Source organism: Musa acuminata, chromosome BXJ1-7, assembly GCF_036884655.1.
Source record: "Musa acuminata AAA Group cultivar baxijiao chromosome BXJ1-7, Cavendish_Baxijiao_AAA, whole genome shotgun sequence".
Taxonomy (NCBI): domain Eukaryota; kingdom Viridiplantae; phylum Streptophyta; class Magnoliopsida; order Zingiberales; family Musaceae; genus Musa; species Musa acuminata.
The window spans coordinates 33,225,898-33,244,045 of record NC_088333.1 but is presented as its reverse complement, the minus strand read 5'-3'; positions in this window follow the sequence as shown (position 1 = coordinate 33,244,045).

Below are 18,148 nucleotides of genomic sequence, written 5' to 3'. Positions count from 1 at the left end.
TCTGAATGCCACTTGAGAGAAAACTCAAGTGATGAGGACTGTGATGATGACTTGGCACTTTTGACAAGAAAGTTTAAGAAATTCTTCAAAAGAAACAAGTTTAAAAACGATGTGAAAAATAAACTTGAACCCAAGAAGGACCAAGTGATCTGCTACGAATGTAAAAAGCCGGGACACTACAAGAATGATTGTCCCCAAGTCAAAAGAAGAACATCAAAGAAGAAGGCTCTTCAAGCAACATGGGATGACTCGAGCGCATCTGAAGAAGAGGAGTCCAACAACGAGCAAGTTGCTCATTACGCCTTAATGGCCATCGGAGAGGAGGTAACGGATTTATTAGATGCTGATTTATCTTTCGATGAATTATTAAATGCCTTCCATGATTTATTTGATGAATGCAAAGTTATAAATAGAAAATACAAATTACTAAAAAAGGTACATGATAGTCTTACTTGTGATTTTAATAAGTTAAAAATCGAATATCATGATAGTTTAAATTCATGTATAAAATGTCATGATCTAGAAATCTGTCAAAAAGAAAACTTGCTACTTAAGGACACCTTGAAGAAATTCGAGGTTGGTAGCAAGTCATTAAACATGATCCTTACAAACAAGGGTCATGCTCCCAAAAGAAGTGGGATTGGATTTGTGAGGAGTCCTCACCAAAATCCAACTACCTTTGTAAAAGGCCCCATCTTACATGTTAGAAGCAAATGCAACTTTTGTTGCAAGTTTGGTCACAAGACACATTATTGTCCATTCAGGAAATTGAGTCCAAACAAATTGATATCGGTTCCTAAAGGAACCATGACAAATTCTATGCAACATGATAAAAAATGTAGATCTATTTGTGAGGAACCCAAAAGCAAATGGGTACCTAAACATCATCCTTTCTTGTAGAAAACTAAACCATCGCAAGCTAGGAGCAAGAGATGGTACCTTGACAGTGGATGCTCAAGGCATATGACCGGAGATTCATCCCAATTCTCTAAGCTCACTAGCATAAACGAAGGATATGTCACCTTCGGAGACAACAACAAGGGTAAAATCATTGGCAAAGGAACCATAGGTAACAAATCTAACTTTTCTATTGAAGATGTTTTGCTAGTTGATGGTCTAAAACATAACCTCCTGAGCATTAGTCAATTATGTGATAAAGGATATATTATCAGATTTGAATCTAATGCTTGCGTCATTGAAAAACCTCACAAAAACATATCTATGATTGCATTAAAACAAAATAACGTATACACTATTGACATCAATGATTTATGTAATGAAACATGTTTTTCTGCTTTAAATGAGAATGCTTGGATATGGCACAGAAGATTAGGTCATGCTAGCATGAAGCTAATCACTCAAATATCATCCAAAGAACTTGTAAGAGGAATTCCTCATATCAAGTTCATCAAAGATAATGTATGTGATGCCTGCCAATTAGGTAAACAAATTAAGAGTAGCTTCAAATCTAAAAATCAAGTAAGCACCTCTAGGCCCTTACAATTGATCCATATGGACTTGTTCGGACCCATCTCCACATCAAGCCTAGGAGATAGCAAATACGCTTTCGTCATCATAGATGACTATAGCAGATACACATGGACTTACTTTTTAAAACAGAAAAGTGAATGCCTTAGATCTTTTACCAAGTTTTGCAAACTCGTTCAGAATGAGAAAGGTTCTATGATTTCGTCAATTAGAAGTGATCATGGTGGTGAATTTCAAAACCATGATTTCCAAGAATTTTGTGAACTCAATGGATACAACCATAATTTCTCTACTCCTAGAAACCCTCAACAAAATGAAGTTGTAGAAAGAAAAAATCGAAATTTACAAGAAATGGCAAGAACCATGTTGAATGAACATAACTTACCCAAATATTTTTGGGCCAAAGCCGTAAATACTGCATGCTATATCTTAAATAGAGTTCTAGTGAGACCTCTACTAACCAAAACTCCCTATGAGTTATGGAACAATAAAAAACCCAACGTTTCATATTTCAAAGTCTTTGGGTGTAAGTGTTTTATCTTGAATGAAAAAGACAATTTAGGAAAATTTGATGCTAAATCCGATGAAGGAATCTTTCTTGGTTATTCTACAGTTTCTAAAGCCTTTCGTATCTTTAATAAAAGAACTCTAATTATTGAAGAATCCATTCATGTTGTTTTCAATGAGACTTCTGAAATCACGAAAAATGATCTTGACGATGATGTTAATTTTGATTCTTTAAATTTAAACGAGACCCCGTCTCCAACTAGCAACTTGGATGCATCCACTTCTCAGATTTCCTTACCCAAGGATTGGAAGTATGTAGATGCTCATCCTAAGGAGCTAATCTTAGGAGACACATCAAAGGGAGTTCAAACACGATCTTCTCTTAAAACCTTTTGTGCAAATGCCGCCTTTCTCTCCCAAATTGAACCCAAATGCGTTGATGAAGCCATGAAAGATGATTCATGGATTATCGCAATGCAAGATGAATTAAATCAATTTGAGAGAAATGAAGTGTGGAAGCTTGTTCCTAGGCCAAATGATCATCTAGTTATTGGTACTAAATGGGTCTTCAGAAACAAGCAAAATGAAAATGGTATCGTGGTTAGAAACAAGGCTAGATTAGTGGCCAAAGGTTTCAACCAAGAAGAAGGTATCGATTACGAAGAAACCTTCGCTCCTGTGGCACGATTGGAAGCCATAAGGATGCTCCTTGCCTACGCTAGCAGTAATAATTTTAAGTTGTTTCAAATGGATGTTAAAAGCGCCTTTCTTAATGGCTTTATTTCCGAAGAAGTCTATGTTGAACAACCTCCTGGATTTGAAAATAATAGTCTCCCTAATCATGTGTTTAGATTAACTAAAGCTCTCTATGGTTTAAAACAAGCTCCTAGGGCTTGGTACGAGAGACTTAGTTCTTTTCTTATTGAAAATAATTTCATAAAAGGCAAGGTTGATACTACATTATTCATCAAGAACTTTGAAAACAATTTTCTCATTGTTCAAATTTATGTTGATGATATTATCTTTGGTTCTACAAATGAATCTCTTTGTGAATCCTTTGCGAAAACTATGAGTCGTGAATTCGAAATGAGTCTAATGGGAGAGTTAACATTCTTCTTAGGCCTACAAATCAAACAACTAAGCAATGACATCTTTATTAGTCAAACCAAATATGCTGTGAGTTTGCTAAAGAAGTTCAAAATGAATAATTCAAAAGCCATTGACACTCCTATGAGCACCTCCACTAAGTTAGAAATTGATGAGAATGGAAAAAGCTTCGATCAAAAAACCTATAGGGGTATGATAGGAAGTTTACTTTACCTCACTGCCACCAGACCAGACATCATGTTCAGTGTAGGACTTTGTGCTAGATTTCAATCAGACCCTAAGATATCTCATCTCAAAGCAGTCAAAAGAATACTCAGATATCTTAATGGAACTACCAATCTAGGATTATGGTACCCAAAATCAGAAAATTTTGAATTAACAGCTTATGCTGATGCGGACTTCGCTGGCTGTAGACTAGACAGAAAAAGCACATCAGGATCATGTCAATTTTTAGGACATGCCCTTGTATCCTGGTCATCTAAGAAACAAAACTCGGTTGCTCTATCAATAACCGAAGCTGAATACATTGCAGCAAGTGCATGCTGTGCACAAGTTGTATGGATGAAAAACACTTTAGAAGATTACAAAGTGAATCTTAAAGATATTCCCATTAAATGTGATAACACGAGTGCAATATACTTAACTAAAAATCCTATACAACACTCAAGAACAAAACACATTGATATTAGACATCACTTTATACGAGATCATGTCACTAATCATGATGTAACCATAGAGTTTATTGATACCAAACATCAACTAGCTGATATCTTTACAAAACCCTTATGTGAAGAACAATTTGATTACATAAGAAGAGAATTAGGAATGTTGATGTGTCCGAATACTTAAACTAGTTAAAATTATTTTTCGGATGTTATTACTATTACATGCCTTGACATCGCTTGATCAAATAACATGTTGCAAATTATGTGACAAATATTTTTAACCAAATGCATGTAAGAAGTTCATTTTTCGGTTTGTATGCTAAAAATGGGATTTTCCTGTACACTCTTATGAAAACTTTTTGAAAAATGACTTTCCTCCTTCAAGCAACAAACAATAAAGAGATATTCAAAGTATTATATGTGTCATGACTTCCTTTATGTGCTTGATAATGCTATCATGCTTTTTGTTGATGACAAAGGGGGAGAAACATATGAATTGATAAACACTATGTCATAGCTGAACTGCCATAATCATGTCTATGTCATAGTTGCAAATACTTGAGTGATGCTATAAACAATGTTATAGTTATGCCATCCTTGCATCACCAAGAGATATGTGAACATGTGCTATAGTTTGCATCATGTCTTGATTTGATATTCTATATTGTGAAGTAAATGCAAACTTGCTAGAAAATCTCAAATGTGTGCATCATGTAAAAGTCCTTCGTAGCTTTATATGATTACATGATGAATAGTTACAAACACTATCATACAAACTTGATGATGTATGTCATGCCTTGACATCATTCTTGAAGAGATACATCATGATGGGCATCATGATGGGAGCATTGATAAGTTTAACTGATCTAACTTATCAATACGTCACTTGAATTCTTAGGTCTTGAATTCAAGGTTGACTTATCTCAACTATGGCATATAGATAGGGGGAGTTAAGGACAACTCCTTTATCAATTGATTGTCATCATCAAAAAGGGGGAGATTGTTGAATCTCGGATTTTGATGATGAAGTCAATTGTCATTTGTTATCTAATCTATGTGTTGAGATAAGTGTGCAGGATTAACTACGATGAGAGTAAGACAAGCAGCAGGTGTTGCGCCGGAGTCAAGATCATGATCACGTTGGGAGTTCGAGAGTTCGACGGAAGTTCGGACGGTCGTCGGAGGTTCAGCGAGAACAGATCCGAGAAGTCCAGAAGCTTGCCAAGCGAAGCTCGTAGGAACTCGCCAAGTGGATCGTCGCAAAGTCCAGGAGTATGCCGGATGTCCGCAGAAAGATCACCGAGGGTTTATCGGATGATCGACGGAAGTTCGCCGGAAACTCGCCGGAAGAAGCGATTGACGCATCGGAGCATAGCTGCAGAAGTTGTCTTAGAGTTAATCGTAGTTAGCACAATGATTAAGCTTGAAAATGGGAGGTGATCCCATTAGCTTAATCTTGGGGCAATTGGGCCCCTGAAAAGATTCAAATTGGGCCGAATGGAGCGAACCATTCGGACCCTGATTGCACCAAGCGGTGCAACCGCCTAGGCCAGGAGGTGCAACCGCCAGGGCTGCGAGACTGGGCGGTGCAACCGCCCAGAGCTCAGTCTTCGAGCTAGACTGGGCGGTGGAACTGCCCTGACAGAGAGGTAGCACCGCCTGAGCTCGGTCTTCGAGCTCTGGCAGAGCGGTGCAACCGCCTCAGTCAAGAGGTGGCACCGCCGGGGGCTCTGTCTTCGAGCCAGACTCAAGCGGTGCAACCTCCTCTTACAGAGAGGTGCAACCGCCTAGGCTCATTCTCCGAGCTCTGCCAGGCGGTGCAACCTCTCCAGTCAAGAGGTGCAACCGCCTGATCCCGGAATTCTAGGATTTGATCGATTTGATCGTTTTGAGCTCCAAATTTGAACTGGGATGGGGCCTATAAATACCCCACCCATTCAGCACTGAAAAGATACAGATCCACACCGAATTCTTGATCTTTTCAGTGATTCTAAGAGCTCAAATTTGTGTAAAGTCCTAAAGTTCTCCTCCTTCTGTTCTTCAAGTCTTGAGTTGTAAAAAGAGGAGAGAAAGGATCTGTAAAGGTTGTCTCCTGAGCCTGTCAAAAGGAGAGAAACTGTAAAAGGGCAGTTAGCCTTCGCCCATTGAAGGAAGGCAGCTAGTTGACGTCGGTGACCTCGTCGGAGGAGGAAGCCAAAAGTGGAGTAGGTCAAGACTGACCGAACCACTCTAAATCTCTAGTTTGCTTTTACCTTGAGCACTTTATCATTACTGCAAACCTCCTACATTGCTACTGCCCTCTGCGCCTTTACGAACGAGTTTCTAAGCTCTGATCTTTCAGAATCTGCATTCAAACGTAAATCGTGTTTTCGTACGATCTTCACACTGCAGTTTACGCTTACATTCGGATTCCATTTATAACTGCAAATTGCTTTCTACGTAAAACGCTTTTCAAGGTTCAAAACTGCTTTTGGACGCAAAACTACATTTAGACGTAAAATTACGTTAGACGTAAAACTGCGTTTAGACGCAAAACTGTGTTTAGACGTAAAACTGCGTTTAGACGTAAAACTGCGTTTAGACGTAAAACTGCGTTTAGATGCAAAACTGCGTTTAGACGTAAAACTGCGTTTAGACGTAAAACTGCGTTTAGACGTAAAACTGCGTTTGGACGTAAAATTGAGTTTAGACGCAAACTACGCTTAGACGCAAACTGTGCTTAGACGTAAACTGTGATTCGACGCAAACTGCACTTAGACGCAAACTGTGTTTAGACGTAAACTGCGCTTAGACGCAAAACTGCGCTTAGACGCAAACTGCACTGTGATTCTGCTTTTATATCGAAATCGTTTTTTATCGGACGAACGCAGCTTTCGTTTTTAAAAATCGCTGTAAGATTTCCGCTGCACTAATTCACCCCCCCCCCTCTTAGTGCTCTCGATCCTAACAACCTCTCCAGTCAAGAGGTGCAACCGCCTGATCCCGGAATTCCGGGATTTGATCGTTTTGAGCTCCAAAATTGAACTGGGTTGGGGCCTATAAATACCCCACCCATTCAGCACAGAAAAGACACAGATTCATAACGAATTCTTGATCTTTTCTGTGATTCTAAGAGCTCAAATTTGTGTAAAGTCCAAAAGTTCTCCTCTTTCTGTTCTTTAAGTCTTAAGTTGTAAAGAGAGGAGAGAAAGGATCTGTAAAGGTTGTCTCCTGAGCCTGTCAAAAGGAGAGAAACTGTAAAAGGGCAGTTGGCCTTCGCCTATTGAAGGAAGGCCTCTAGTTGACGTCGGCAACCTCATCAGTGGAGGAAGCCAAAAGTGGAGTAGGTCAAGACTGACCGAACCACTCTAAATCTCTGGTTTGCGTTTATTTTTTAGCACTTTATCATTACTGCAAACCTCCTACATAGCTACTGCCCTCTGCGCTTTTACGAACGATTCTCTAAGTTCAGATCTTTCCGAATCTGCATTGAGACGTAAATCAGTGTTTTCGTACGATCTTTACATCGCAGTTTACGCTTACGCTTTGATTCCATTCATAACTGCGAACTACTTTCTGCACATTCACAAAAAGATTTTCAAAGTTCAGTTTCTGCGTTTAGACATAAAACTGCGTTTAGACGCAAAACTGTGTTTAGACGTAAAACCACGTTTAGACGCAAAACTGCGTTCAGACGCAAAACTGCGTTCAGACGCAAAACTGCGTTCAGACGCAAAACTGCGTTCAGACGCAAAACTGCGTTCAGACGTAAAACTGCGTTCAAACGCAAAACTGCGTTTAGACGTAAAACTGCGTTTAGACGTAAAACTGCGTTTAGACGTAAAACTGAGTTTAGACGTAAAACTGCGTTTAGACGCAAACTGCGTTTAGACGTAAACTGCTCTTAGACGCAATCTGCGCTTAGACGCAAACTGCGCTTAAATACAAACTGTGAATCGGCTTTTACATCATAATAGATTTTATTGAACGAACGCACCTTTCGGTTTTAAATTTCTGTAAGATTTCCGCTGCACTAATTCACCCCCCCCCTCTTAGTGCTCTCGATCCTAACAAGAGGATGTGGTTATGGTGGGTATGATGCAATGAGGAGGGGAGGTTGCTGGCTGGGGAGCAGCATCAGTGGTGGTCGAGCGGCCGAGAAGCAACGGTGGCAGTGAAGAAGGAGGAGTCGGCGGTGTCACGGTTGGGAACAAGGGCAACTGGTGAGTTGCCCTGTTTCTGTCACTATCGATGTAGAGCAAGGAGGATCGGCGGCTGGGAGGCATGCAGTGGTCGTCGCATGGTGGCTAGCAGCGGCGGTGGCTCGGCAATGAAGGAGAGGGGTGGCATTGAAGTGGCCAAGAAGCAGCGGCAGCGGTAGAGGCAACCGGCACCTGTGGTAGCAGAGGGACTAGTGGCTGCTCTATTTTTATCGCACCATAGAAACAGTGATGCCAACAGATCGCGCAGCCGAAGCTGCAACGAAGGGAAGGCAGTGACGATGGTGCGACTAGGGCAACGTCACCGACAATAAAGTGGCGATGGGTGGTCCGTTAGCTGGGAAACGGTAGCCGCGGCCCTTCTCGCTCGAGAGAGATGCCGGCAGTGAGGAGGCGAGATCGCTGGCTAGGGGGGGCAGTGGTGGCTGTTGGCTGGACAGTAGTGGTGGCGGTGGTGGTCCGTCGGCCGGGAAGCAGTAGTGGCGAGTGGGCTGGTCGGAAGCAGGGTAAGCAGGGGTGGCTGCTGTGGCTTCTTCTTCTTCTTTGTGTATTTTTTTGTTTCAATAACTATGGCTACACTATAGCGAGAATGCCAAGGATCATCGAGAACCTCAAGGATCGCCACTCTGATACCAAATGATAAGACCCTAAAGTCTTATCATAAAATGCTCTGATACTAAATGATAAGACCCTAAATTCTTATCGTAAAATGCTTTGATACCAAATGGTAAGACCCTAAGGTCTTATCGTAAAAGAAATAGAAGAAATGAGGATGCTCTAATACCAAATGATAAAACCTACGGTCTTATCATAAAAGAAATGGAAGAAAAGGGGATGATCACTTCGAGGGGATTGGCCTCTTAGGGTTTGTCATAACAAACTGGAATAATATTTCATTGATTGATTAAAAGAAATGGTTACATCACTATTTATAGAGTTCCACCTAGAGTCCACTTAGACTTAGACTCTTCATAATAAATAAATATTAAATAAAACTCTTCCCGACTCTAACTAAACTAAATAGACTCAATAAACATTATTCAAAAGCTCATAAAATAAAAGGGTCCTAACAGTATCAGAACAAATTTCTCTCTATTTGGTTTAACACCCAAGAAATATGGCTTCTTTTGGCTTTCAAGAGGGTCTTTCTATCATTCATCCTCCTGTGTTCAATGGGAGACTATATATATTGAAAAACTTGAATGAGAGGTTTCTTGCTTTCTTTGGATTTCGGTTTATGGAATATTGTTGAAAGCAGTTTTCAAAAGTCTTCCAAACCAATGAATGAATGAAATAATTTGGAGAAGAAGACTTCTTCTTTAAATGCTGGAGCTATGAATGCTCTATTTTGTGTTTTAAACAAAAATGAGTTTAATCGTATTTCCTTATGAGAAATTGTATATAAGATTTGGCATACACTAGAAGTAACTCATGAAGTTACAAATAGAGTAAAACATTCTAAAATTAATCTTTTGATGCATGATTTTGAACTATTTCAAATGAAGCCAAGTGAAACCATTGTTGACATGTACACCCGTTTTATGAATGTCATCAATAGTTTAAAAGCTCTTGTCAAATATTTTTCGAATTTTGAACTTGTTAATAAAGTTTTACGATCACTTTCTAAAAATTTGGATTCAAAAGTAACTGCAATACAAGAGGCAAAGGAACCAAATAACTTTCCTCTTGAAGAATATATTGGGTCTTTAATGACCTATAAAATGATGTACAAGGCACATGATGAACTTGATGAATATGAGAACAACATTCCAAAGTACAGGAAGGATTTGACACTTAGAACAAAAGAAGACCACTTGAGCGAAAGCTCAAGTAATGATGACTTTGGACTCACAAGCAAATTTAAAAAGTTCATAAAACAAGAATCAAAACATAAAAATAAACATAAAAGAAGAAGCTACCAAATAAGAAGAAAGCACTCAAGGTGACTTAGGACGATTCGAGTGCATCCGAAGACGAGGAGAAAACCGAAGAAGACGAAGTAGCGAACTTCGCTTTGATGGCTCTCGACAATGAGGTAAACAACACAAACGAATCTTCTTTATCTTATGATGAATTATTCAATGCCTTTATTGATACGTTTGATGATTTTAAATTAGTTAGTAAAAAGCATAAATTATTTTTAAAAAAAGAGCATGCTTCTATTGCTAGTAAATTAAAAAAATTAAAAAATAAGCATAATAATTGTATGTTAACTCATTGCATTAAATGCGAAGAGTTAGACTTAGTTAAGAATGAAAATGTATTACTAAAATAAATATTAAAAAAATTAAAATTGGTAGAAAATATTTAAACATGATTCTTGCCAATAAAAGCCAATAAAATTGGTAGAAAATCTTTGTGAGTAACACTCAACAAAAGCCAACCACTTTTTGTTAAAGGACCTACATTACATGTTTCCCTTAAAAATAAATATAATTTTTATGGTAAATATAGTCATTTTGCATATAAATGTCTATTCATAAAGTATGGCTCAAATAAATTGGTTTGGATTCCTAAAGGAACCATGAATGACTTAATGCCAAAAGCTAAGAGTGATAGATCAAAACATGAGGGACCCAACGTTAAATGAGTACCTATAGCAAACCCACATTTCTTGTAAACAACTCTATAATTGAAATCTAGGAGCAAATATCTTGATAGTGGATGCTCAAGGCTTATGATCGGAGATCCAAAATACTTCATAAAGCTCACTAGCTAAAACAATAAAGGAAATATCACTAGAATTAGAACTATTGGTAACAAAATGATAATTTGAGGTAATGATGATTTGAAATCATGCTTGATGATTTAATGATTTAATTATACATGATGATTTGAAGTAATGATGATTTTTTTGACTTATAGTTTATTGATTTTGAATATTTCTATGATGAAATTTGCTTTTTTAGTTTTAAACGATGATGTATGTTTTGATTTGGCATAAAAAATTTGGACATGCTTGTATGAAATCAAATCACTTAAATTGAAACAAAAAGGGGATAATGCATTTTTCTTGAAAATATCTCTAAAGCTTTTCAATTTTTCAACAAGTGATTCTTAATGATGAATCTATTTTATGTTATCTCTTGAATTAAGAAAGTGATTTTGTTGATTTGACGATTTGAATTTGAATAAGTTTTATGTATATCATGATCTTGAATTCTTAGAATCATAACTTAAGATTTTCTTTATATGAGTCACGATCCCTTACATTTTATTCTCGAATGATTCTTGTATTTTATTAAAGAGAATATTTATCCAAATGAATCATGATTTTTCTCTTGATTTCTCAGAATTCATGACTTCAAATTTCTTTTGAAGATCTTTTTGTTGAATCTCGGATTTTGATGATGACGTCAATTGTCATTTGTTATCTAATCCACATGTTGAGATAAGTGTGCAAGATTAACTACGATGAAAGTAAGACATGCAGTAGGAGTTGCGCCGGAGTCAAGACTATGATCACGTTGGGGGTTCGAGAATTCGACGGAAGTTCGGACGGTCGTCGGAGGTTCTGCGGGAACAAATCCGATAAGTCCAGGAGCTTGCCAAAGAAGCTCGTCGGAACTCACCAAGTGGATCATCGCAAGTCCAGGAGTTTGCTGGAAGTCCGTAGGAGCATCATCGAGGGTTCATCGGATGATCGACGGAAGCTCGCCAGAAGAAGTGATTGACGCACCGGAGCAAGTTGCTGTAAATGTCTTAAGAAATTTGTAGTTAGCACGATGATTAAGTTAGAAATGGGAGGTGACCCCATTAACTTAATCTTGGGGCAATTGGGCCCTTAACAAACCCAAATTGGGCCGAATGGATCAGCCCATTCGGACCCAGATTTCTTGGCCAAAGGTGGCACCGCTTGGGTCGGCGGTGGCACCGCCTAGGGCTCAGTCTCCGAGCTCTGGCTGTGCGGTGCAACCGCCTCTGATAGAGGTGCAACCGCCTAAGCTCGGTCTCCGAGCTTTGGCTAGGCGGTGCAACCACCCCAGTCAAGTGGCACCGTTTGGGCTTAGTCTTCGAGCTCTAGTAGGAGGTGCAACCGCCCTTGACAGGAGGTGGCACTACCCAGAGGCTTAGTCTTCGAGCTTTACTAGGCGGTGCAACCGCCCCAATCAGGCGGTGTAACCGCCAGACCCCGAAATTTTGGGAATTGACAGTTTTGAGCTCGGAATTCAAACTAGGTTGGGGCCTATAAATACCCCACCCTTTCAGCAATGACAGAGTAACCAAAAACTACTGAAATCCTGATCTTACTCTGTGATTTTTAGAGCTCAAAAGTGTTGTATGAGTCAAAAGTTCACCTTCCTCTTTTCTTCAAAGTTTTGATCTGTCAAGAAAGGAAAGAAAAGTTTGTAAGGGTTGTCTCCTAAGCCCGTCAAAAGGAGTGATACTGTAAAAGGGTGGTTGGCCTTCACCTATTGATGGAAGGCCTCTAGTGGACGTCGGTGAACTCGTCGGTGGAGGAAGCCAGAAGTGGATGTAGGTCAAGATTGACCGAACCACTCTAAAATTGTGGTGCTCTCTGGTTTGCATTTACTTTGAGCATATTATCTTTACTGCAAACCTCCACAATAGCTTACTGCCTTCTGCGCATTTACGATCGTGTTTCAAAGTTTAGTATTTTCCGAATCGGTGTTTAGACGTAAATCAATTTTATCGTACGAACATCATATTTCAGTTTGCGCTTACATTCTGATTTCTATCATAACTACAAACTGCCTTTATAGATTTGCTTTAACTGCATCTCACTTGATCACAAGTTAAAGTGATTTATGAATCGGGTTTTCTACCGAAATCGCTCTTATCGTACGAACACAGTTTTAATCGTCGAAAGTTTTCTGCTGCACTAATTCACTCCCCCCCCCCCCCTCTTAGTGCTCTTGATCCTAACACTTTTACTATTTGATCTCGTAAGATTTCTTTTTGATTTTTTAAGAGGAGATTTGTCAAAATGAATCATGTCTTTTGGTATTCACATGATCTTTGATATTATCTTTCATGACATGATTTTTATTATGTATAATTATTTTAATTGTATATCTCATCACCAAGTTAATTTTTCTTGATATATTTCATGTGATGATTTGATAATTGATGTAAAGGGAAATGAATTACACCATTGTATTATTTTCCTTTTTTTTTTCTTTTTGATAATGACAAAAGCAGAGAAAGATTTGCTAGCTTGCATAATTTAAGAAGAAACAAAAACTTGTATACTTGTAAAATTTCCTATCTTCTAAAGAAAGGCAAAACTTACTAGCTTGCTCATCTCAAAAGAGAAGTAAGAAGTACTATCTTGCACATCTCAAGGGAAGCAAAACTTGCATATCTCAAGAGAGGCAATACTCATGATCAATGTTCTAAAAACTTGCTAGCTTGAATATTCTAAAATGGTGTAAAACTTGCTATTTACTATCTTGCATCCTTTTTCAAAAATATGCTAGCTTGAACATTGCAACGAAAAGCAAACATGCTAAACTTGTATATCTCTAAAACTTACTAGCTTGCATGTACTAAAATGATGCAAAACTTGTTATCTTACTAGTTTCCATAATTAAAAATTTATTAATTACACTTGTCTCCTTTTTATTGATAACAAAGGGGGAGAAGGTATAATGATGATTTGAATCATGCATGATATGATGTACTTTGATGTTTTGAAATCATGATTATGTATGCAATACTCATGATTTTATTATTAGGAACGAGGGTCGGCACTAAGAGGGGGGGTGAATTAGTGCAGCGGATAAAAACGTCAGTTTCGAAAAATCTTTCGTACAATAAAACCTGAACTCGGAAATACTTAACTTGAAACACGTGTTTGTAAATATATTGAAGGCAGTAAGCTATTAAAGAGGTTTGTAGTAAAGATAAATGGCAGGAAGTAAATGCAAACCAGAGAACACGTCAATTTTATAGTGGTTCGATCGTCGTGACCTACATCCACTCCGCCGATTCCTCCTCCATCGAGGCCACCGACATCCAGTATCGATCTTCCTTTAATAGGCGAAGATCAACCTCCTTATTACACCCCTCTTCTCCTTTTACTAGGTTTAGAAGACAACCCTTACAAGCACTCACTCCTCTCTTATAAAATTCTAACACTTAGACTAGAGGAGGATTCTCACAAGAGATTTCTACAGCATTCTTCTGCTTTTAAACTCTTTGTGCTTGTTTCTTTTAACTAGGAATGAGAGGGGTATTTATAGGATTTAAGTTTATTCAAACTTAGAGCCTAAAAACATCTCATCCCAGGTTTCCCGGGCACGGGCGGTACCACCGCTTGCGCTAGGCAATACTACCGCTAGTGTCAGTCTGACGTCGCCCAACTTGGGTGGTATCATCACCCAGCTTGGGAGGCTATGCTGGGTGGTACCATTGCCCAGACTGGTGGTACCACCACTTGGCACCCCGCTAGGGGCGGTACAATTGTCTAGACTAGCGGTACCACCGCCTAACATAATCTCGAAGATTGTGCCATGATAGTGAGACTTCTTGGGATACTGTTTGGGTCTCTCATTAGGCCCAACACAGTCCTTACATGGGCCTAGTTGGCCCTTAATTGGGTTAACCCAAATCCAAACCCAATTACGTGTTAACTACAAAATCTAAGACATAATCTGAGCAAGATAAGTCTGGTTTCTTCCGGCGAGCTTCCGGCAATCTTCCGGTGAACTTCCGACGATCTCTCGGCAATGTTTCGGCAGACTCCCGGCAAACTCCTAGACTTCATAACGATCTTCTTGGCGAGTTTCGACGAGCTTCTCTAGCAAGCTCCGAGACTTCTCGGTTGGTTCTGACAGAACTTCCGATGAACTCTCAAACTCCCAACGAAATCGCGTCCTTAACTCTGGGACTTCATTTTGCTTCATGTCTTGCCATCATAGTTAATCCTGCACATGTAAAAAACACACTTCGATCTAGACAATTAATACTAAGCATTAATCATGTTGTCCAACATGTCATTGGTCCCTTGACGCTTCGTCTGATTCTTCGGCACATCGTCCTCTCTTATGGCCTATTGCCTAATCGGCTAGTTGACTCTGCAACTCCAATATCCTTGGCGCAATATCTGCTCTTCTTGGCTCGATGCCCAAATCTATGGTCCGAAGCCTTCTATCGATACGTCGACCGATCTTTCGGCTCAACGTCCAATCTTCTTACATATTTTCCTCTGGCACAATATGATTCTTCCTGCTTTAATTGTCTTATCCTGATCGAAGCATCCTGCATCACTCAAAACACAGATTAAATCATAAACACAATCAACTGGTTTCATCATCAAAATATGAGATTCAACAATCTCCCCCTTTTTGATGATGACAACCAATCGATGACAAAGTTAACCAAACTCCCGGAGTTTAAACAAACTCTCCCTATCAATATGTCATATTGATAGAAACTCTTGGATTCAAAAATCCAAGCAACATGTCATGATCAAATCATGCATGACATCAACATACTTCTCTCCCTTTATCATCAACAAAAAGGAGAAGTCCAATTCTCATGTGTTTAAGTATATAAGTTTAAATCATTACATGAAAAACATAACCTCTAGTTTTATCATCATGCAAGCTAGTGAAAATTTTGAGTTTTGCAAGTTTGTAAATTTTGCTAGATATACAAGTTTAGCATGTTTTGCTTCTTGAGATTTCAAGCTGGTGATGTTTAAGATAGCAAGCTCTTTCTTCTTGAAATGTGTAACTTAGCACATATTGCTTCTCTTGAGATTTGCAAGCTAGCCAGCAAGCTAGCAAACTTTACTCCCCCTATATCATTGTCAAATAGAAGGGAATAACAATACAATAGTGTAATTCATTTCCCTTTACTATAATCTTCAAATTATGATAAGGGTTAAGTATCAACCTTATTTCAATATGTTTGTGCATCATTATAGTTTTAATTTACAACATGCATAATTTTAAAACTTTACATTTGTATCCTTACTCATGCATTATACAAATAAATTAATCACTATGGGCATATCATACATGATATTCAAGCATTCAAGATACATCATTTTGGCAACAAATCATAGCATTTTAAATCATAATGGTATCTAAATGTCAAATTACATTACATCCCATATTTCATGCATATTTTTATTTCATCACATTCATTTCATCTCATCAAGAAAAATTAATTGGGTGATGAATATAAGGAGTTATACAAAAATAAATCATATCATGAGAGATAAGATCTTGTAAATACCAAAAGCCATAATTTATATATTAAATCTCCTCTTAAGTAAAATGCCAAAAAAAAAATTGTAGAAGTAGAAAGAAGAGATCTTGATAGAAAAATCTCGTGTAATTCCAAGAAATCAAGATCATGATTTTGATAAAACTCATTCAAATTTAAATCATCAAAATCACCAACATCTTTTCAAGAAATCTTAATTAAGACAACATAAATAGATTCTCATGAGAACTCGATTCATGCATAATGTCTCAATTTTTCATGAATGTCATAAGATATGATTTATTTCAATAAATCTCTTTTTATAAGTGGATAAAAGAAACATAGGAGATATTAATTCGTGCATAAGAAATCTCAAGTTATAAATTTTAAAAAATCAAGATAAAGCTCATTTAAATTTAAATAATCAATTCAAGATTATTTTCAAGAGATTCACAAAAGTGATACAAATTGATTCACTAATCTCCTTTTTGGAAAAATTGATAAAGTCGAAAAAATAAATTTTTTAAGGAGAAACCTTTTCTCTTTTTAGTTTTCTCAATTCATATGATTTTATTTAATTTATGCCAAATAAAAATATGTATCATTTTTAAAACTGAAGGTGCAAGATTTATTACGACAAAGATCAATGAGGTACTTTCATTATGGTAAAAATCGATTATCTGTAAATCGCAAGATTCGTTATGAATTATAAAACCATTAAACATGATTTCAAATCAATATACTCAAGTTTTTTGTATGAAAACATACATCATAGTTTAAAGCTAAAAAGGCCACGTTCATTAATGTAAAAATCGATAATCCATAAATCTAAAAAATCATCATACATCATTTCGAAAGATAAACTCATTAAGCATGATTATTATGCATTAAATTATCAAGCATGATTTCATAAGGTATTTTTAATCAATATCATTTAGTTTGTTTAACATATAAATTTTTTTATGATCATTAATAGAAGGATAAGCATGATTTTTTTTATATTTTTTATTACATTATTAAACATTCAATTTACAAGAAAAAAAAATCATAAAAAGCATCATGTAATTTCAAAATAAATTAAGGGGGTTTCAATTACCTCATCGTTAAAAGCGGTTAAGGCGTAGTTTGCCACCTCGTCTTTGTTGATTTTCTCCTCGTCTTTGAAGAAGCTTGATTCATCCCAATTTATGTTCTTCTTCTTGCATTCAAACCAAGTAGTTATGTTCTTTTTGTTCTTTAATTTTTGTTTCATGAACTTTTTAAATTTCTTAGTGAGGAGTTCATGCTCACCATCACTTGAGCTTATGCTCGAGTGGTCTTCAAATGTTCTAAGTTTGAAATCTTCTTGTTCTTTGGAAGGTGGTTCTCAAGTTCTTTACATGCATTACATGTCATTTCATAGGTCATTAAAGACCCTATAAGTTCTTCGAGTGAAAAATAGTTTAACTTCTTTGATTCTTGAATAGCCATTATTTTCGAATCCCAATTTTTAGAAAGCGATCGTAAAATCTTGTTAACGAGTTCAAAATTTGAAAAACATTTGCCAAGAGCTTTTAAAATATTGACGACATCCGTAAATCGGGTGTACATGTCAATAATAGTTTTGCTCGGCTTAATTTGAAACAGCTCGAAATCATGCATTAAAAAGTTAATTTTTAAATCTTTTAATCTACTTGTGCCTTCGTGAGTGGTTTCAAGAATATGCCAAATGTCGAAAGCCGTTTCAGATGTAGAAACCTGATTAAACTCGTTTTTGTCTAAGGCGTAAAATAGAGCGTTCATAGCTCTAGCATTTAAAGAAAAAGTCTTCTTCTCCAAATCATTCCAATCTTTCATTGGAAGAGAAGACCTTTTAAAATCAGATTCGATAACGTTCCATAAGTTCAAATCCAAAGAAAACAAGAAAACTCTCATTCCATTTTTCCAATATGTGTAGTCCATCCCATTGAAAAAGGAAGGACGAATGAGAGAGTGATCCTATTGAAAGCCGAAAAGAGTCATTTC